This window comes from Ursus americanus, chromosome 4 (assembly GCF_024610735.1).
Source record: "Ursus americanus isolate L20-20 chromosome 4, mUrsAme1.1.p, whole genome shotgun sequence".
Classification (NCBI taxonomy): Eukaryota; Metazoa; Chordata; class Mammalia; order Carnivora; family Ursidae; genus Ursus; species Ursus americanus.
In genome coordinates, this window is record NC_142130.1 from 64679626 (window position 1) to 64695124 (window position 15499).

A 15499-nucleotide genomic window follows, 5' to 3' on the forward strand; every position below is an offset into this window, starting at 1 on the left:
TTCACCTTAAGTAAAATATTAACAAATCAATGTTTACTTCTTTTTACAAATATAAAGATGAAAAACAAACCACCAAGAAAATTAATAGTGAAAACATCAAGCACATATAATGTCGGACAATTTAGTAGTAATTTACATACCTTACTTTATACAGTGGTTCTCAAAGTGTGGTTTCTAGATCAGCACTGTCTGACTGAGAACTTGTTAGAAATGAAAAATCTCACCAGGAACTAGGGGTGATTGTGACAAAGCTAAGGCTTGAGAACCATTAAGCTAATATAGCTCGCACAGTCTGTTTCGTGCATGAACTATTATTATCATCATTTTACAGAGGAGGAAAGAGTCTTGGCTAGATTATTTATCTTGCCCAGAATGACCAAAAAAATGAGTGTTGACTTAGCTTCCGAACCTAGACAGCCATTTTGACTCTACCCTTGTGCCTTACATCACTGGAATCTGAAACTATAAATAGAAAGGTCTTAGGTCCTTTTAAGCAAGGAATTAACAGTAACATAAGAATTTATATTATAGATCTTAGAATCAGGTTCAAAGTATGATATTTGGCTCACTCACTCCCTCTGCTTTCTTTTTTTCCTCTAAGTGGACATAGTATTTTACTGTGAGTTTTAAATTAAAGGCCGTATCTAAAACACTTGGTTCTTAAATATTCGTTGTGCAAATTTAGTCTCCTAGAAGTTTTGCAGGGAAGATTTGGACACTCATTAGTCTATGCAAAACTTTTTATTGATTTTCCTTGACTTTTTGCTTGCTGTGCTTAATCTATTTAGGTAAAATTCACCAGGTTCATAAAACCACACCACTTTTAACATCCAATTAAAATAGGGCTAATAGGACAAGGAGGGTGCACTAATCTAATATTTTAGGTGTGTGAAAAATATTTATTATTAGATATAACCCTAAGAATGACTTAGTACATCTGTGGCACTATATTGGGGAGTGTAGGGCTGCTTACGTTGTATGAAGAACCATGGAAATTGTACATCACTTTAAAAATATTTTTTGCTTGCTCTCTAAATCTGCCAGAAATTCCACTACATTTGTAGTATTTCCTTAATGATACTTATGTGATAAACGACTATCCACGCTATTATAATGTTAAATAGAATCATCTCATCAAATACCATTTCACGTTGACAAGTGAATGAGAATCAGAAACAACTACTACAGAGAACTTATGGCTCTGTCTTGATGTTAGGCAGAGACCAGCAAATGTAGTACAGCCAAGAGTCCAGGAAAAAGAGGAGAGCAGGTTTGGGTATACAGTTAGCAGCCTCAGTGTGTTCTCCTTTGATCACCAAATATCTGAGTGCAGCCTTTATCACACAAACAGAACACATCCTATTTTCCCTTAATGTTAAAAACCCCAAATCCACTTGGTTGCTTCATTCAACTCAAAGTCCAGAACCTCTGAACGATATGAAGTTCTGTCCACCCAGTCCAGTGAGCTTGTTGTGGCCCAGGCACCTTATGAAATAAAAGGCAAGTTATAATGTTGCTTCCTTATGCCAAATGCATAATATATAAAGGTGGAACAAGAAGAAATTAAACACAATAAAAACTGCCATCAAAGAGGGGAAGAGTAGAAAATCAGTCTTTAGTCTTCCATAGTAGTTATTGATGGAGCCCTGGTAAGCATGTGTAGTCAAGCCACCTTGACTTGATAGTTAAGAACGTTCCTCCAATAGACCAAAGTCCTACTCTCTGGAGGAACTTTCTTGATTATTATTTCTTATGGCTCCAGATATGCCATCTGTGAAGTTCTTTCTTGTCCAATATACTCAGATGACCACATCAGAAGTGGGCATCTCAGTTGATGGTCTAAATAAAGGATTGCAGTTTTAAAAGCCTGCCTCCTCCTGCTGCAAGCTTGCCAGAGTAGCATTTGTATTTTGGATTGCTCAGTCAGTCCCAGACTCTTCCAGTACAGGTTGTGGTAAGTTTGCAATACAATTTCCTTGAAAACTTAGAAGACTTCTGATTCTTTTGCTTCCAGTCGTTCCCATGTGTCAGTAGCCACACTACTGATCACACAGTGATCAAATCTCCGGTCATGTTTATTACACTGGATTTATTTCTTTTCTTCCTTGCCTTCATACCTGTCTTTTTACTTATGTCATTATCTTGAGACCACTTGAAACAATAGGTTTCAGTAGGATGACAACACTCATGTTCCTATCTTTGCTAAAAGGCTATGTCACCACAGCAAATATAGGCTATGCTCTTATATTTGCTAAAGGGCTGTCTTTGTGTGAAAATTCTTAATGGGTCTCATTGCTTAAAGCGATTTTCAGCTTTATCTCATCTGTTCATGGTTTAGAAGCAGTGTGGCTTCTTTATGTGTCAAATAGGGTTGTAAGATTTAGCAAATAAAACTCAACATCCCCAGTTAAATTTGAATTCTACATAAACAATGAATATTTTTATTATATCTTAAGCAATAATTGGGACATTCTCATACTAAAACAATATTTGTTTTTTGTCTGAAATGCAAATTTAACTGAGAGTTTTACACTTTATGTAGCAAGCCTTACCTGTGAATCCCTTAATCTTTGGATTTTCTGTATTTCTTCCAAAGTATCCTTGATAACCAACTGATTCTTACTCATGTTGTTATAATACTTAAAATATTTTTATTATTATAATACTTTGCTATAAGTGACAAGGGATGATCAACACTTGCTAATATTTTTGTTCTTTTCGATAGTTTTGGCTTGATCTACAGAATTGGTAAGCATGCAATTTGCCTTCCAAATTAAAACAGGCACTAATTTTGCCATAGTATAGCGATGGTCTCCAGCTTTTCTCCTGCTCAATCTGCAGTGTCCACCTTGTAACGTTCATTACCTGGTTATTAAGCCCGTTCTACATATACGTATAGTTATTTCTTTTGGAAGAATTCTGCTACAATTAACTAATTTCCTTATTGGTTAGGAGAGTCTAGCCACTTTAAAAGACACAAATAACTGAGTTATATGAAAATTGTATAACAATCCATTTGAAAAGTGTCTCCTCCATTTCATATTGAAGGTTATTCCGGATACAGACATTTAAACTTTTTTTCTTAGTCTTTGGACTTGCTGTAGTTTAACTGAATCACTTTACTCTGTTAAGTCAAGGAAATACCATTATAAGAAGACTTCACATTACTTTTTGTATGTTTACTAATAAAATAGATGCCCATCTGTAGGTGAATTCTCAGTTGCTGTTCCTTACTGAATGGGAAGCATTGATTACTGCTTCTGTAATGAAATTCAGAGACAATTTGTGACTGTTTGGTGGTGACTTTTATTTGAGACTAGACAAGCCACATGAATCCAAGATAAAGCCTCTAAGAAAATTCTCTCTCTTGGCCCTGATTGAAGCCCAAAGTAATAAAAACAATAAGCCCTATGATCCATATAGAACCTACAGAGTTAGGAGTTTAAAACCTTAGCCTGGAGACTTGATTGAGACATAGTAAAAGCACAAAGCACTGTTGCAATTTCCAGATGAGGCTTCACTGAGAAGCCCTCTTCCAAGGTTTAACTGCTTCTTCAGCCTAACCTGAAATGTAATAATGCCCAGCTATGTCTACAACCTGCACTATAAATCCCCCACGGCTGGCTTTAGCCGGGTCTCCCTATTCGGTGCTTACCGAGGCCTGAGCTCAAAACCACATAGCCGAGACATACCAAAATCTCAGTCATTTCACTTATTTTACTCCACTCCTATTTGTCAAAACGGCAAGCCTACTCACAGAATGCTGAGGTATGTATCAATAAATAGCATTCTTTTCTAGCAAACCTTAAAGAGAGAAAAATTGTGAGATAGAGAATTGACAAATAAAAATACAATTTCTACTTGGCCTAATACCCTCCAGTTCCATCCATGTTGATGTAAATGGAACCGGAGGGTATTATGCTAAATGACATAAGTCAATCAGAGAAACACAATTATCATATGGTTTCACTCATATGTGAAACATAAGTGCAGAGGACAATAGGGGTAGGGGGGAAAACTGAATGGGAAGAAATCAGAGAGGGAGACAAACCATATGAGACTCTTGACTCTGGGAAACAAACTGAGGGTTGTGGAAAGGGAGGGGGTGGGTAGCCAAAATCCAAAATACTGAAAAAAAAAAAAAACAACAAAACAAAACAGAATTTCTCCTTGGAGGGCATAATGTAGGGTTTGCTTATTATTCTGGCAAGAAGTGGAAATCTTACGAGGAGGAGTTGATATGATATACTATAAGCCTTGAAAAAATCACTTTTGCTATTACATGAAAAATGAATTGAATGGGTCAGGTGCTTAAGTAGTGACATCCTTTAGGAAGCTGTTTAGTAATTCCGGTAGAGATGTTTGTGGATCAGGGTAAAAATATTCAGTGGAGAATGAGAAAAGATTAAAGTGGGATTAGATTTAGGAAGCAGTATTGACAGGACTTGAGGATGGATTAGATATGAGAGTTAAAGGAAAAGCTAGCATCAAGGAATACTCCCAGCTTTCTAGAAAATCATTTACTCTAAGTGGGATGATTGGGGAGGGAGCAGATTTTATGTGGGGATACATAAAAGAAATGAATAGTTCTGTCCCAAGCACATTAAATTTGCAATGCTTATTGGGTATACAAACTGAGAAGTTTAGGCAATTAGATATATGAGTCTGAAAATCAGGGAGTAGTCCAAGACTAGAGATACATGTTTGGGGATAATTAGCATAGCATATAGATGTTTCCTAAAATCATAAGACTTGATGAGGTCATTTAGAGAAAGCATTTAGAGAAGGAGGCCAGGTTATAGCCATGATAAATGCTATTGTAATAGATGGACTAGTGGGATGAGCCAACAGAAACCACTGAGGAGAAACTGACAGTAAGGTAATAGGAATATCAAAAGAACATAGAATCTTGGAATTCCAGAGAATAACATGTTTCATCTTGGGGCAAATGGCAAAATGTATCAAATGCTGCTTAATGTAAGGTGAGGTCCGAGAATACCTATCGGTTTGTCAAGACAAAGGTCAATAAGGACTTTGATTAAATAATTTCAAAGGACTTGTGTGGACCAACAACCAATTGGAATAGCCTAGAGAGAGAGAATGAGAGGTGAGAAGGTAAGATAGCAAAATATAAACAGGACTATGAACATGTTCCGGCTGGGCAGCAAAATGATCATGTGACCAATGAGGTGTTCTTTTCTTTTTTTATCTTTCTTTGATGGTTAGTACTTCCTATGTTCTGTTTAAGAAATTTTATTCAAGAGGAGCCTGGGTGGTTCAGTCGGTTAAGCATCCAACTCTTGGTTTCTGCTCAGGTCACAGTCTCAGGATCATGGGATTGAGCCCCCACGTTGGGCTCTGTGCTCAGGGTGGAGTCTGCTTAAGATTCTCTCTCTCCCTCTTCCTCTGCCTCTCCCTACTGTGTGCTCACTGTCTCTCCCTCTCTCTCTCTTTCTCTCTCTCAAATAAATAAATAAATAAATCTATCTTTAAAAAAAAAGAAATCTTATTCAAAGGACAAAAATGCATTCTTACATGTTTCCTTCCAGAAGCTTTATTGTTTTTCCTTTGTCATTCAGATGTACAAGTTGCACATTTGGAATTAAATTTGGGGTATAGGAGGCAACTTGATCTTTAAAGGTTGTTTTCTTTTTCCATATGTATATACACAATTGTGTATGTACATACACGTATATATGTAATATGTATATTTTATACAACCATATATACAATATATGTATGTATATCTTATACATATATAACAATGACCCAGCATTCTTTATTGAAAAGACTCCCCTCTCTCCAGTGCTCTTTAACTTTGCCCTCGATCAAGTGTCCATTTATGACTTATTCTATAAATGACCATTGTTTTTGTATTTTTTCAGAGGATGTATTTTTTCCATTCTTGCCTCAGGACCACAATGTTCTAATGTCTCTAGTTTTATAGGCGGTCTTGCTATACAATATGGCAAATACTCCTACTGTGTTCTTCTTCTTCAGTTGTGTCTTTGTTCTTTTTTTTTTTTTTTAAGATTTTATGTATTTATTTGACAGAGATAGCCAACGAGAGAGGGAACACAAGCAGGGGGAATGGGGGAGGAAGAAGCAGGCTCCCAGCAGAGGAGCCCGATGTGGGGCTTGATCCCAGAACGCTGGGATCACGCCCTGAGCTGAAGGCAGACGCTTAACGACTGCGCCACCCAGGTGCCCCTGTGTCTTTGTTCTTGATCTATCATATCTTCATATACATTTTAAGTTTAATAAATTGCATTTGTAGTCTCCCCTATCTCCCCTGTAGCACACAAATGGTTTTGAGATACCCACATATGCACTACACATATTTTGTAGTTAAAACTTTTTTTTAAAGATTTTATTTATTTATTCATGAGAGACAGAGAGAGAGAGAGAGAGAGGCAGAGGCAGAGGGAGAAGCAGGCTACCTGTGGAGCAGGGAGCCTGATATAGGACTCGAGCCCAGGACCCTAGGATCATGACCTGAGCTGAAGGCAGACACTTAACTGACTGAGCCACCCAGGCACCCAGTAGTTACAACTTTTGAAGTAACAATGGCATTGTCTATCTAACTATAAATACCTCAAATTACACAGCACAAATCCTACATTAAAATCATTTATTTAATTGCATATACCCCTAAACTCTGTTGGGTCTTGTACACAGTTTAGAATCTGATAAATGTTGATAAAATTACTCCTTAGAAAAATAAATATATGAGAGGGATGCCTGGGTGGCTTAGTTGGTTAAGTGTCTGCCTTCAGCTCAGGTCCTGTCCTGGGATCGAGTCCTGCATGGGGCTCCTTGCTCAGCAGGGAACCTGTTTCTCCTTCTGCCTGCCAGTCCCCCTGCTTGTGCTCTCTCTCTCTCTCTCTGACAAATAAAAATATAAAATAAAATCTTAAAAAAAATAAAAAAATAGAAAAATAAATATATGCCCAATTGATGCATGCAAAATTTGAGGATTCAGGACTTACCTGAAACCCATGTAAGAACCTCTGCTTAGAAGACCAATATGTCCTTCAATAGTTGAGTAAATAAATAAACTGTAGCACATGCAAACAATGAAATATTATTCAGCACTGAAAAGAAATGAGCTATCAAGCCATGGAAAGACATGGAAGAACCTGAGATGCATATTGCCAAGTCAAAGAAGCCAATCTGAAAAGGTTACATACTGTATGATTCCAACTATATGGCATTCTGGAAGAGGCAAAATTGTGGAGATAGTAAAAATATCGGTGGTTGCCAAGTAAAATTATCAGTGGTTCCAGGGAAAGGAGAGATGAATACATGGAGCACAGAGGATTTTTAGGGCAGTAAAAACAATCTGTTTGGAAAAAAAAAATCTGTATGATACCATAATGATACATACATGTTATTATACATTTGTCCAAACCCCACAGAATGTACAGCAGCAAGAGTGAACCTAGTGTAAACTATGGACTGTGGATGATAATAATGTGCTAATGTCGATCCATCAAATGTAACAAATGTACATGTTGATGTTGATAGTGGGGGAGGCCATGCAAGTGTGGGCAGGGGTATATGGGCATTCTCTGAACTTTCTGCTCAATATTGCTATGAATCTTAAACTACACTAAATTGTCCTGTTAGATATTAATTTTTGTGTGCCTCATTTCCTTTAATAATTTCCCTTACATACTTTTATCGACTAAGTATAAAAAAAGAGAATCCTTATTAATTTCCTGCTTATTTTTCTAGCTGTAAAGATTACATTTCAAACAGCCTACAACTCAAGATTTGATTCTAGGATGGCCACCATATAGTTTTGATAAATGTACAACAATAAAAAGAATGCACTGTAGGATATTATAGAAAAACTGTTCTGTCAATCTTTCCCCTGCAATTGAAGGGTCATTGGCTGGAATGTGCAACAAGCCTCTAATCTTTGACAGTTTACATTGAAGACTCACTGACAGTACAATACTGTCATGCTGGTGGGCATCATATTAGGTGTCAACATTCCAGGAAAAATCAAAAATCTCTGTAGTGTGATTTTGATGTCAGAAATACAATTAGCTTCCTTTAAGCATTTCTGTTGACCTTAAAAATGTCTTTTTTTTTATCTTCCAAATGAAGTAAAACCTAATGCAGACTTTTTTACTATTAGTATTGAAATTGTGCATGGAATGTGCTTTGTCTTAATTAAACTTAGGAGACAAAAATGCCAGTTGTTTCCAATAGTGAAGAAATTTTTCCTAAATATATCCAAATCATTCATTATTTGATTTAAATCAATGTGGATAAGCCATTATAATAAGTGAGATCAAATAAAGCAGAATACATTAATCATATATATGATCAATTATATCAAATATATTGATATCCAGTGACAGTTTCCTTATTAATATGTGTTTAAAAATAGTCTCATTTAAAAGATTTAGGTAAAGTGGTGAAATGCTTGGAGGACGATAGGAGATTCCAGAGATTGGGTAAAAATTTTCATTGTATGTATAAGGACAACTCTATATGACCATATTTTTTTATTGTGTTAAGAACACTTACTATGAGATCTACCCTCTAGGGGATGCCTGGTGGCTCAGTTGCTTAAGCATGAGATCTACCCTCTTAAATTTTTAAGTGGGAGATTCATTATTGTTAACTATCGACACTATGCTGTATAATTGATCTCTAGAACTTATTCATCTTGCATAACTGAAACTTTTTACCCATTGAGCTCCCCACTTCCCCCTTCCTTCAGTCCCGGGTTACCATTCTATTCTACACTTTGATGAGTTTGACAATTTTAGGTAGCTCATGTAAGTGGAATCATGCAGTCTTGCCCTTCTGTGACTGGCTTAATTCACTTAGCATAATGTCCTCCAGATTCATCCATGGCCATATTTCTTTTTTAAGCCAAGTGAGTAAGTATGTTGAAGTAAATCATGTAATTTCTATTATTTTATACTTTATAAATATGAAAGTGATTTATGTGTAAAGACAAAAACAACAAACAACACAAACAAGCAGTATTTAAATCCATCTGAAGTAAAAACCTAATACAGTGCCTCGTGATCTATCTCCCAACTCTCCCTAGAGATAGCCACTGTTCAGTTCATATGTATCCTTCCAGACACTTTATACACATATATTTCTGTATACATTTTCATTATTTTGAAAGTTCTGTTTCATTTAATAATTTTTACCCATGTTGCAGAGAATATTACACCACACCTTTTGAGTGATATATGTGTTTACAGGTGTATATGTTTATGCATAAATTGATTCTAACTTTGAGGAAAGTTTTTCAATATTTCCAATGATTTTTTTTTTCTTATGAAGAGAAGATATTGGATTTCATCAAACACCTTTTCAACATTAAAAACACCGGTTTTAATCTTTCAAGTTATTAACATAATGAATTATATGAATAGAATTTTTAATATTAAAATATTATTTAATTCCTGCAATAAACTGTAATTAGTCAAAAAGTATTATTCTTTGAATATCCTGCTACATTTTGTTAGAATTTATTAAATCTTTTTTTTTTCGATATTCAAAATGAGATTTTTCTCTCATTTGCCTTTGTGTAGTTTATCAGATGCTGGTAGCTATGTTATTCTGAGTTTATATAAAGATCTGTATGGTCTGCATAAGTTTAAACAGTTCTCTATGTTTGGTCGGAGGCATACATGAAATTTTCTGGCCTGCTGATTTTCTGGAACAGGTGACATTTTGATAGTTTTTTTTTTTTTTTTTTTTTTTACTGTTATAGTAATTGAATAGTATGAATTTCCTAGCTTCCTTGGGATCACCATTTTATGTTATACTTTCCTAAAGAAGTATGCATTTCATTAAATTGTCCAAATTTACAAGCTTACTATTTATGTTTCTTTTACCTTTCTATTTACAATTTTATGTATTATAACTTATGTCCCCCATTTAATAATTCAATTGGCTCTTGGCATATATATTTAATGGTTTGTTTTTAAGGAGCTAACGTTTGGAACTATTATTAATTCTCTTATTTTACAAACCATTGCTTTATATATATAATTATAATTTATTTCTGGATCGTTTTGCTGTTTTATTTCTTCAGATTACTTAACTGTTTAAATAATCAATTTTATCTTTATTTTTTAAAATTACATTTGTTCTAAGAATTTTCCTGCAATTACCCATGCAGACATAATGTATAGGATGTACATACAATATTTTTATTGTTATTATTTTCCCCCACCGGTAATACTATTTTCTCCTTTCTTCCCCTCTTCTCCTCCTTTTTCCCCTCCTTCTCCTCCCTTCTCTCACTTCTTTTCCTCCTCCTCTTGCCTGTCTCCTGCTTCTTTTTTCTCTTGCCTTTAAGATTTAGAGATGTGAGTTATTTCCACCTCAGTGCTCATTGATTACTATTATCAGTCTCTTCAGCTTCTCCTGTTTTCTTTTTGTGATGCATTTATTTACCTATTCATTCCTCTTTATTCCTGTTTTTTTCTCTATTTCCTTTTTTCTTCCTCACTGTAGGCAACTTCTGTTAATACTTTTGAAGAATATTCTTAAATTCATATGTATCTGTGCCAAAACGTAGTTCTAGTCCAACTCTCTTCACTCTTTGGCACTGAAACCTAGATTTCTTCTAATTCCCTGCAACCACACCCAATGCTGATATAACATTCTTTGTACATGTCCTTTTACTAGAGACAACACTTTAGGATCTGTAGTTGCTATGTTAGTTGGCTGATGAGCTGAAGTAGTACAGTTGAGCTCCTACAGAAAGACAAATAATTTTTATTCTTTAACAACTGAATTTATAAATATTAGTAATATACACAATCATTTACTTCATTACTAATCATTCTCAGAGCTTTTAATATGACAATGCACACTGTGAATCTTCAAGAAGTAGTGTACTTATTCAGAATGTTGCAAATCCATTTGAACATATAACTTTTATCCAGGAGGCCAGAATTACATTAAATTACCATATACTTAGAATATTACATATGGACCTCATGGTAACTACAAACCTAAAGCCTATAATAGACACACAAAAAATAAACAGAAAGAAAACCAAACATAACACTACAGAAACTCATCAATCACAATGAAAGAGAGCAAAACAAGAAAAAAGGAACAGAGAAGAGCTTCAAAAACAACCAGAAAGCAATTAACAAAATGGCAATAAGTACATACCTATCAATAATTACTTTATTATTTTTTTAAAGATTTTATTTATTTATTTGACAGAGAGAGAGACAGCCAGCGAGAGAGGGAAAGCAAGCAGGGGGAGTGGGAGAGGAAGAAGCAGGCTCCCAGGGGAGGAGCCTGATGCAGGGCTCAATCCCAGAACGCCTGGATCATGCCCTGAGCCAAAGGCAGACGCTTAACGACTGAGCCACCCAGGCGCCCCTATCAATCAGAAAGGGGAATGAAGCATGAGAGACTATGGACTCTGAGAAACAAACTGAGGGCTTCAGAGGGGAGGGGAGTGGGGGAATGGGATATTCTGGTGATGGGTAGTAAGGAGGGCACGTATTGCATGGTGCACTGGGTGTTATACGCAACTAATGAATCATCGAACTTTACATCAGAAACCAGGGATGTACTGTATGGTGACTAACATAATATAATAAAAAAAACATTAAAATAAAAAAAATAATTAGTTTAAATATAAACTGCCTAAGTGCTCCAATCAAAAGACATAAGGTGGCAAAGTGGAAAAAAATAAGACCCATCTATCTATATGCTGCCTACAAGAGACTCACCTCAGGCCTAAAGAGACCAACAGATTGAAAGTGAGGGGATGGAAAAACATTTACCATGCAAATGGAAGTGAAAAAAAGCCAAAAAGCCAGGTAGCAATACTTATATCATACAAAATGACTTTAAAACAAAGACTAACAGGAGACAACGAAAAGGATGAATGCAACAAGAGGATGTAACGATTGTAAATATCTACGCACTCAACACTGGAGGACCTAAATACATAAAGCAAATATTAACAGGCATAAAGAGAGAGATTGATGGTATATAAAAACAGTACGGGGCTTTAAAACCCATTTACACCAATGGGCATATTATCCAGGCAGAAAATCAACAAGGAAAGAAGTATCTTTGAATGATGCATTAGAGCAGATGGATATAAAAGTTATATATAGAACATTCCAGGGGCGCCTGGGTGGCACAGCGGTTGGGCGTCTGCCCTCGGCTCAGGGCGTGATCCCGGCGATCTGGGATCGAGCCCCACATCAGGCTCTTCTGCTATGAGCCTGCTTCTTCCTCTCCCACTCCCCCTGCTTGTGTTCCCTCTCTCACTGGCTGTCTCTATCTCTGTCGAATAAATAAATAAAATCTTTAAAAAAAAAAAAAGAACATTCCATCCAAAAACAACAGAATACACATTATTTTCAAGTGCACATGGAACATTCTTCAGACTAAATCATCTGTTGGACCACAAGACAAGTCTCAACAACTTTGAAGATTAAAATCATACTATTCATCTTTTCTGACCACAATGGTGTGAAACTAGAAAAACACTTTTTAAAAATTATTTTTCTCAATTTGAATTTTGTGTTTTTAGTAACCATTCATTTCTTCTTTTTATGAGTAGAAGCTATATTATGTAATTTTTCTGAAGAACTAATTAATGAATCAATGATTTCATATATATGTACATACACACACACACACACACACACACACACACACAAACACACACTTCCTTCAACTTTCCTTTCTAATAATCTTGACTTATCTGTAAGTTGTTCTTTTATTATCTAAAGTGGTACATTCAAGTGTTCCACTGCTACTTGGTTTCTGCCAGTAATGCTTGCTTGCATATATTGATGCTGTCTTTGAATTTAGATCTTTGTGGGCACGAGTTCCTTAATGAAATTTTTAATTTTTTCTTTTTGCTTTATTAACTTCAGGTTTTATCGTTAAATGCTCCTTATTCGTCAAAGTCCTTGTTGACCGTTCAAGATATGTAGTCTTCTCTTTAATGATCTTTTGTTAATCACTACTGAAGCATTTATCAATTTTATCATTATTATTGATTTCTATATTTTCCCTATAAGATTCTAAATTAGAAACTGTGTTTTGATAACCACTGTATTTCCAAGACTAGCATTTATAGGTCCCAATAAATGTTACTGGATGAATATATTAATAAATATATGAATTGCATGTAAAAATATGCATTCTTATCCAATGATGAATATATTCTTCCCCTTCTTACCTGAAAGTAATCACTGTCACTAGGATATTTGATACTCTTACTAAAGATATAAATATTACATTTACAGACTGTATATGGCATTTTGTTATTTTCTCTTTTATTCAAATGTAATTATATCCTATTATTCTGCCACTTGCTTTTTTTTTACTCAACATTATTTTTGAGCAGTTATTCATAAAGAAAATGTGATTCTACTTCATTATTGTAACTACTGTACCATATCACATTGGATGAGTAGGAAAATTCCCATCTATAATCATGGTTTGACTATTCTTTTGTCCTGTTCTCTTTTAATTTTATTAATTTATAGTAGCATTAATAGAGTAATATATTAATGCTAGAAAACAAATCATTTCTATTTAAGAGAAGAGATGCAAATATAAAGTCATATAACTTCAGAAAACAGTTCTTTACCCTTAACTGTAAAACACAAAGGTTAGTATCTTCTTTAATATATATATATATATATATATTTATATGTATATATATATATTTATATGTATATATATATATTTATATGTATATATATATATATATTTATATGTATATATATATATCACCTGCCTCTGTTCACTAATAGGAGACTAGAAGCAATGATACTTTGGTTGAAATGAGCACTCCTAATGTCCACATCTTGATTTTTAAAATATCATATCCCAATAAAAAAAAATCCAAGGCTCCTCAGAAAATTGTCTGATTCTAGGTCTGGAGCTGTGAAAGTGTAGACTAAGTTTGGAGCATCTTGTGCCAAAAAGCAAAGAAGTGCTCAAAGATTAATGGAGGTGAAACAAATGGACACAGGCTGGCAATCACCAAATTCAAGACAATTTGAACATCAAAAGCAATGATTTATGATCCAAAAATTTTTTCTTGCCACGTTGTGCCTTTTCTCCTGGAATTGTATGTTGAACACAATGCTAGTACCTGTTTATACCGTGAAGTGGATAGTGTTACAGAGAACACACCGGAGCCTTTCTCACTGTTAAGCAAATAATGCCCTTGTGAACCTATGATCTATGGAGACACCCCTACAGTTTTACCTGCTGATGCTGTCAATCTTGTTGGAGAATAAATTTTGGGTGTTTTTTTAAAAAAAGCAATGATTTTAATTGCTTTCAGAGACTGACTAAATAAAAATCCAAGTCCGCTATGCCACTCAAGTAAAAGTTTAAAATTTTATGTTTCTACTTTAAATGACTATATACCAACTCTTTCATCTGAAAATTGGTCTAATTCTCTGATCCAGCGGGGACTTCGCAGAATGGTTATGATAGCACTCAATAATACAGAAGTAACATTCCAAATGTGCACAGTGTTATGAAACTACAGGCATATGCATATTCTGCTACTGCAGCTGTGCCTACAATTTGCCATCCAATGCCAACAGAAAATCCTCAGTGTCTTTAGAACTATATGTAAATATATCTTTTTCATACTTCCTCTTTACATTGTGTGTTATCAGGCAAGATAGTTACTTAAGAAACACGGCAACTATAGAAATGACTATAGTAATTATGGTGCACTTTTTCCACTATTAAAGTTTTGTGTTTCTTTACATTATAGAAGAAATTTTTAGGGCTTTTTTTTTTTTTTCTTTTTGGTACCAGGAAACTCAGTCAATGTTTTTAAAAAAAAAAAAGTAAATTTATAGTTATTTGAAATACAATAAATGAAGGCAGTGCACAGCTTTCCCTTAAAAAAAGAAAATGAAGATAGTTGTTACAGGAAAAGCTATAAGCATATACTCATTCGTTTTATAAGAAATTTTTGTCATTCCGGTAGCTGAAGAAAGCTCCATTTTATAGAAGAATCCTAAATAACAAATGTAGAGGGGGAGATAAAATTAACAGATAATTTCTTTATAATATTCAATAGGTATATATATTGGTAAGGAACACTAATGAGTGTTAAATAATTAGATACAGTATGGTGGCAAACAGGATATTCCAATAATGTCACCTTATCGCCTAATAGATGAGTAGCAGATTGCATACAAGATCAAACTTATCATCAATAATCATGAGTAAACTATACCTACATGTCTTATGCTGTGATTTAATAATAAAATACATACTACCCATCACCAGTCTTGTTATACGCAACTAATGAATCATCGAACTTTACATCAGAAACCAGGGATGTACTGTACGGTGACTAACATAATATAATAAAAAAACATTAAAATAAAAAAATAAAAATTAAAAAAATAAAGTCAGCATATTAGCAAACAACAAAAATAAAATAAAATAAAATACATAGCATCACTTAATGATCTTGAAAAAAGTA